Source organism: Coptis chinensis, chromosome 2 (genome assembly GCF_015680905.1).
Source record: "Coptis chinensis isolate HL-2020 chromosome 2, ASM1568090v1, whole genome shotgun sequence".
Lineage (NCBI taxonomy): Eukaryota > Viridiplantae > Streptophyta > Magnoliopsida > Ranunculales > Ranunculaceae > Coptis > Coptis chinensis.
The window spans coordinates 42233628-42239840 of NC_141457.1; the positions used below are offsets into that span (position 1 = coordinate 42233628).

Consider the following 6213-nt stretch of genomic DNA (forward strand, 5'->3'; position numbering starts at 1 on the left):
CCTAATAAAGACCTCTAGCTCAATTAGGAATAGGTTAGTGTGATAGTAAGTGGCAAATGTGTTTGATCGACTCCGGCTTCCTGTGTGTCATTGAGATTGTAAGGTAAAGTGTGCCCACTGGACACTGGAGTAGCGAAACTTGAGTGGAAAAATCAGAGTGTTGTTCTTGACTATTATTGTGAGAACCTACTTAAGGACGCTATTCCGAGTTCTCAGAAACAAACCTGCTAAACATTTTATAGTAGTACTCATTGTGTATATGTTTATTGTAGATGATAGATTATTATGCATATATTAGCTTAGGTTTCTGACTTCGTTATTCTTATTCAATTGCTAGAGAGATGTATAGATAGTTGAGCATGAATAAGGGAACAATAGTTTTATTTTCTTAGTCGTTGTAGTATAGATGAAGTTTGTGAGTACCTTCATCGGAAAACTCTCACGAGGGGCTATAACTCGTCCACTAGGGAATTCCTAGTGGTTTAAGGCCTTGTTGCATATGGTCAATGCAATCGCACTCAGTAAACGAGTAGTTAGAACTCCATTTTTGGTCACTTATTCTAATTTCTCATCTTTGCTTGAGGACAAGCAAAATGTTTGTTTGGGGTGGTTTGATAAGAGCCCAAAACTGTAGTTTTAACCCTTAATAATCATCTTGTTAGACCAATTATGTGAATAATAAGTAAGAGTTAATACTGATTACGTGTTTTTATGCATTTCAGGCTTCAAAGTCCATTATGTGCAGAAATGTGCCACTTTAGCGAGATAAAGGAGCAAAAGTCAGCAGAACTTCCGAATGCCATATCTTTGGACTCAGACCTCGGATTGAGGCCTACCTTATGTCAAAACGACCGGCTCGGAAAGAGCTTTGCAATGGTCTAAGCCTTGACCCAATCAGAGGAGCAGAAGTGGACGAAAAGTCTGCTGAAGCCGAATCTAGCTGAAGAGGCCTTTTTTGACTGAAAGAATTGGGTTTTGGGCCTGATTCTCTGGCCCAAAACATGGCTCCAAGCCCATGCACGATTTTTGGATCTGGATGTATAAAAACAAAAGCTTGCCTCATTGTTAATGGAGTTAGGTTAGGTAGATAGTTAGACCTAGATTAGTTAGCCTCCATTAATTAGTTTTAGAACTTAGTTTAATTAGTTTCAATTCATTGTATTAGATTAAACCTTTGAATCTTGTTCTTCATTTGATTAGATCAATAAAGTAGTATTCTTTATCAATTTCGATTTTGTCATTTCCAATTCTAGATCTAATTTCAATTCCTGTCCTTATTTCATTTTAGTCATTAAATTAGATTTCATTATTGTTTAATTAAGTAAATTTTGAATCTTGATAGTATGTTTAGTTATAATAATATGGGAAATGATGTTTTGATGACTCAAGGCTAAAACCTCCATTAGAGGGGTTGATGAAGCCTTGATGAAGACTTAGTTGTTTAGTATAGAATTGGTTGTAGAATCTATTCCACTCTAGAAGGTCGTGTTTCACCATGAGAATGGGTGGACGACCTCACATGCTAGTTAGTATCTGGTAGAAATGCCATGAACACTAGGGATTAGACTCGAAATTCTTGCCGTGAAAACGTAAGAATCGAGATACGACAATCTATACTAGGTTATTAAGTTGGATTCGAGGTGGATTCAATTCCCCTCTAATCTTTTATCTAGATTCAAACAATCGTATTTCCGTAGCTTCTTAGATTAACTTTAGTTTATATTTTATCTTATTACTTATTATATCTCGTTAGTTAAATTAACGCGTCTTGTTAGCATAACATTTCGTAAAGCTCTCATTGACTTAAGACTGATTTCTTAGACTTAGAAGACAATCCATGCTGGGGAACTAGGAGTGGAACGAACTTCTTACTCCACTTAGTGCAATTCGCATCGAGAGTAGAAGCTTTGATAATTGAGACTCGTAAAAGTCCAGTTTTAGTTTACTTACGGATTGAATTCGTTCATTTCGTAGGTAGACTAATCATTTTACAGTTATCACTTCGCTTATGAATAACGTCTTGTTTACGCGTGTTTAGTGTTTATAACTAGTTAGAACAATGAAAAACATGAAAAATCAAAGTTCGAATCAAACCTGTGGAAATCTGGCAAAATTAAGCTCGAGTGCTTGGGTGCGCCGGTTTGAAGCTGGTCGCACTCGGCTTCCAAGACTTGAGCTTGAGTGCGCTCCTTTTTTAAAAGTCGAGTCGCGCAATTTTTTTTTTTTTTTTTTTTCGAGGAAGTTTAATGCTGAAAAAGACAACCACAGTTAGAATCGAACAAGGGTGGGTGGGTGAAATGGGACTTTAAGAAGAGTTCTTATACTACGAAAACAATGCGAAAGTGAAACTAAGATGGCAGCGGCGCCATTTGATAAATGATAAAAAGATAGTTTACCTACGAAATGAACGATGAAACTCAAAACGTAAGTAAACTAAAACTATTTTATGAGCCTAAGATTTATCAAAGTTTTCTACTCTCAATCCTATGAGATATAGTGGAGTAGATGATTTGTTCCACTCCTAGTTCTTCCGCATGTTCTGTTTTCTACGTATAAATAATCTTAACTAAAAAGTCTAATGAGAGATTTACGAAATGACAACTAGACTACGATGCAACTACCCACAAGATACAACTGGTCGATTATTAGAACAACTATGGGAATGCTACGTCGATTCTATGATAAGGAGTTAGAGGGGGATCGATTCCACCTTAACTCGACTTAATCCTACTAACGATGAATCGTCAGTAATCCGAATTGAATCCTTGAGAGAATCTGGTTACTCCTAATCCCTAATTACACATGGCATTTCTACCAATTCATAACTAGCATGTGAACGATTACACCCATTCTCATGGTGAACTAATCATTTCTAGAGTGGAAAGGAAATTACGACGACTCTACGATAATTGGAATCAAGCTTTCATCAAGGCTTCTCAACCCCCTCAAATGGGGGTTTAGCCGAGAATCATCACGCTATCATTCCCAATAAAATTCAAACAAGACATGATATAAAGATTTGAACTTTACTTGTTTAAATCCAATTCAAAACTACTAATGCAATAATTGAATTAAACTAATAATGACAAATAATTAAATCTACGAATTGAAATTAAATAATTAATGGAAATGAAACTAGATTACGGAGAACACTATTTTATTAATCTAATGAATAATAAAACAATGATTCAAATACTAAATTAATAATCTAACTAATCTAGGTCTAGCTATCTACGTAATAAGGGAATTTAGATCTAAACAATTGTAAATGACAAGAATTGAAATTGAAAAACTAGCTATTTTATTCATCAAACTAATGAAGAACAATGATTCTAAAGATTAATCTAAAACAATAATTGAATTTAAACAAAACTTAATTTTATTACATGAAAACTAGATCTATAATTATCTATATTTTTAGGTCTAACTAGCTACCATTAACAAAGAGTTAAGCTTTGGTTTTTATACTTTCAGATCCAAAAATCGTGCATGGGCTTGGAGCCATGTTTTGGGCCAGAGAATCAGGCCCAAAACCCAATTCTTTCAGTCCAAAAAGGCCTTTTCAGCTGTAGTTGGCTTCAACAGACTTTTTGTCCACTTCTGCTCCTCTTCTTGGATCAAGGCTTAGACCAATGAAAAGCTCCTTCCAAGCCGGTCGTTTTGACATAAGGTAGGCCCCATTCCGAGGTCTGAGTCCCAAGATACGGCCTTCGGAAGTTCTGCTGACTTGTGTGCTGTTTCTGCCCGCGTTGACTTTTCAGCTTTTGACCGGGCTTTAGAATGGCTTTGTCTTCTTGAATCTTGGCCTTTAATCACGAACTCCTTAGTAACCAACCTTTGCTCGTTTATCTTGCTAAAGTGGCACATTTCTGCACATAATGGACTTTGAAGCCTGAAATGCATAAAAACACGTAATCAGTGTTAACTCTTAATTATTACTCACATAATTGGTCTAAAAGTATGACTATTACAGGGTTAAAACTACAGTTTTGGGCTCTTATCAATCACTAAGGTCGAAAGCGTCTCACCAAGTTGGTAATCCATTTGCCATGATTTTGAAGTGAGTTTTGCTGACCAAAAAAATTAAGAAGAAGAAGAAGATCATGAAGTACTCTCTTAGGAACTAGAAATAATTCTAGCTGTTCTATTCTAGCTATAAGTACCTAAAAATACCCAAACAAAAACACGTGCTAGAAGAATGTAAGAAACTTGCTAATCAAAATAGAATCAAAAGCCTTGAGTTTGAATGTAAGAAACTTGCTAATCAAAATAGAATAAAAAACACGTGCTGGAAGAATGTTTGAAGTTTGCACACTAACCAAAACAGAATCAAAAGCCTTAAGCTCTATTTGTGCGCCCTCTCTGCGTCCTTGAACAACTGCATGCCTATTTTGAATTTTGAAGAACCATCTATGTTATAATAGCTTGTAGCTTTGTTCGCACTCCTAAGATTGCCTGCAAGCAGTTCAGGGGTGAGATTGAACTTCAGCACTACTTAGGAAAACTACTACCATATTACATAAAATTACTTACAAGTAGAGGAAACACGGCTATCCACAACAAAGCCTGCCATCCTGGAAATAGCAATATGATCCAATGAAAAGACTGCATCTTAAATTGAATTTGAATTGAGATAACCAGAAAAATGTTTGATTAAAGACGTGAGCTCACCAGCAACACATTCAAAAGCAACACATTCAGAAGCAAAAATACCACAACCGAAGGCCATAGTAAAGGACTGTTGACATTATGGAGCAGTTACGAAATTAAAATGCATAATTAGAAATCCATTATCAAAAACCAACACAACTAGAAAATTTTCTAATAGAACCACAACCAGTAATGTCATACCTAATTCCAACAACTATCTTGAAATCTTCTTCTAATGACCTTTTGATATATTTTTGAAAGTTAAACTTACTTCCAGGGGATAAATGAACCTATAAGAATAAAAAGTTAGCACAATACAAAACAATATTGAAGGAATCTGACGATTTGTTGTAGGCAAAAACTCACACTAATGAATCCATGACGCATAGCCAGGTAGTCGGACTTGCGTATAGATCTGAAAAACAAAACTGTCGAGAATCCATGACGCATAGCCAGGTAGTCGGACACTAAAAAATTGACGCATAACTCATACTAAGAGAATTATAGCAACGCAATACATAAATTATGAACAGTTTATGACTCAGAATATACTCCGTTACTGTATCAAAGCAATATTAATTGTGTACTATGACCAGCAAGCAACATGTCAAGGTGGCTTTCTAGTGTTGATTGATGCATTTAAAACAAATGCCTAGTGCAAAAAGAAATAGGATTTTGCAGTACATAAAAAGGACCAAGACATTCTAAGTATACTTCCAGCTTGTAGTGAATGTTGGGACATTTAGTTCACATGCAGACATAGCCTCAATTTTTACAGATAAAGCAGGGGGTGCTACAGCCATAGAAGGAGCATGGACTTGGACACTAGGTTCTAGTCGTAAAACCTTTCAAAAGATAATACAAGGCAAACCTCAAAATTTTCTGAACAATTAGCTGCTTTGTAAGCCTCTTGAGCTTTTGAAATGGGTGTATTCAGACCTTCAAGAGGACAACGATCTTCTTCGCACTGTGCATTTCAAAAAATATATATAATAATAAGAATACAGGTTCTGATGTTGCAGCTACAATCCATTGGGGCTAAAGTTCCCATGGTTATCAACCATTTGAAATTTGATATGAGAGCAGAATCATGTTTTTATGGTTAAAATTTGATATGAGGACAGATTAATTGTATAGCTAAATGTATGTTGATGACTAGAGCTTGATACAAAAAGAAAAACAAACAAGAGAAAGTCATACCATTCAAAATTAGAAGAGGGTGGTGCAATGGCTGGGATTGTGTCGTGAATCGAACTTGGATGCTAGACCGGGGAGCTACGCAACACTAAGAAAGAAAAAGGATTTGTTTTGAAGCTACGCAAAGACCGATGCATCCTGGGAACCCAACAATTTTACTTTCATCCAGATTATAACTACTGAGTTAATTAAAGTTTCAGATATGCTCAAAGTCGGACACCATCCAATTTGGAAAAAGGACCATTCAAAGATGTTAGGACTCGCTTTTCGGCCCGAGTTTTACTTGTGGGTGCTTTTTATCTTTCCATCATAATCTGCCTAGTTGCGGGGGCACTCTTTGCAATCCTAGTATTGCTCTATACTTTA

General features: G+C 35.9%; 1 long non-coding RNA gene across 1 annotated transcript; it reads right to left on the minus strand.

The window, feature by feature from the left end:
• Nucleotides 1–4687: 4687 nt before the first annotated feature.
• LOC147516100 (uncharacterized) lies at nucleotides 4688–5598 on the minus strand. The gene is made up of 3 exons (XR_015213581.1): nucleotides 5017–5598; nucleotides 4852–4940; nucleotides 4688–4738 (listed from the first exon to the last, which is right to left on the minus strand). It is a non-coding gene; the product is annotated as an uncharacterized LOC147516100 (long non-coding RNA).
• Between the last annotated feature and the right edge of the window lie 615 nt (nucleotides 5599–6213).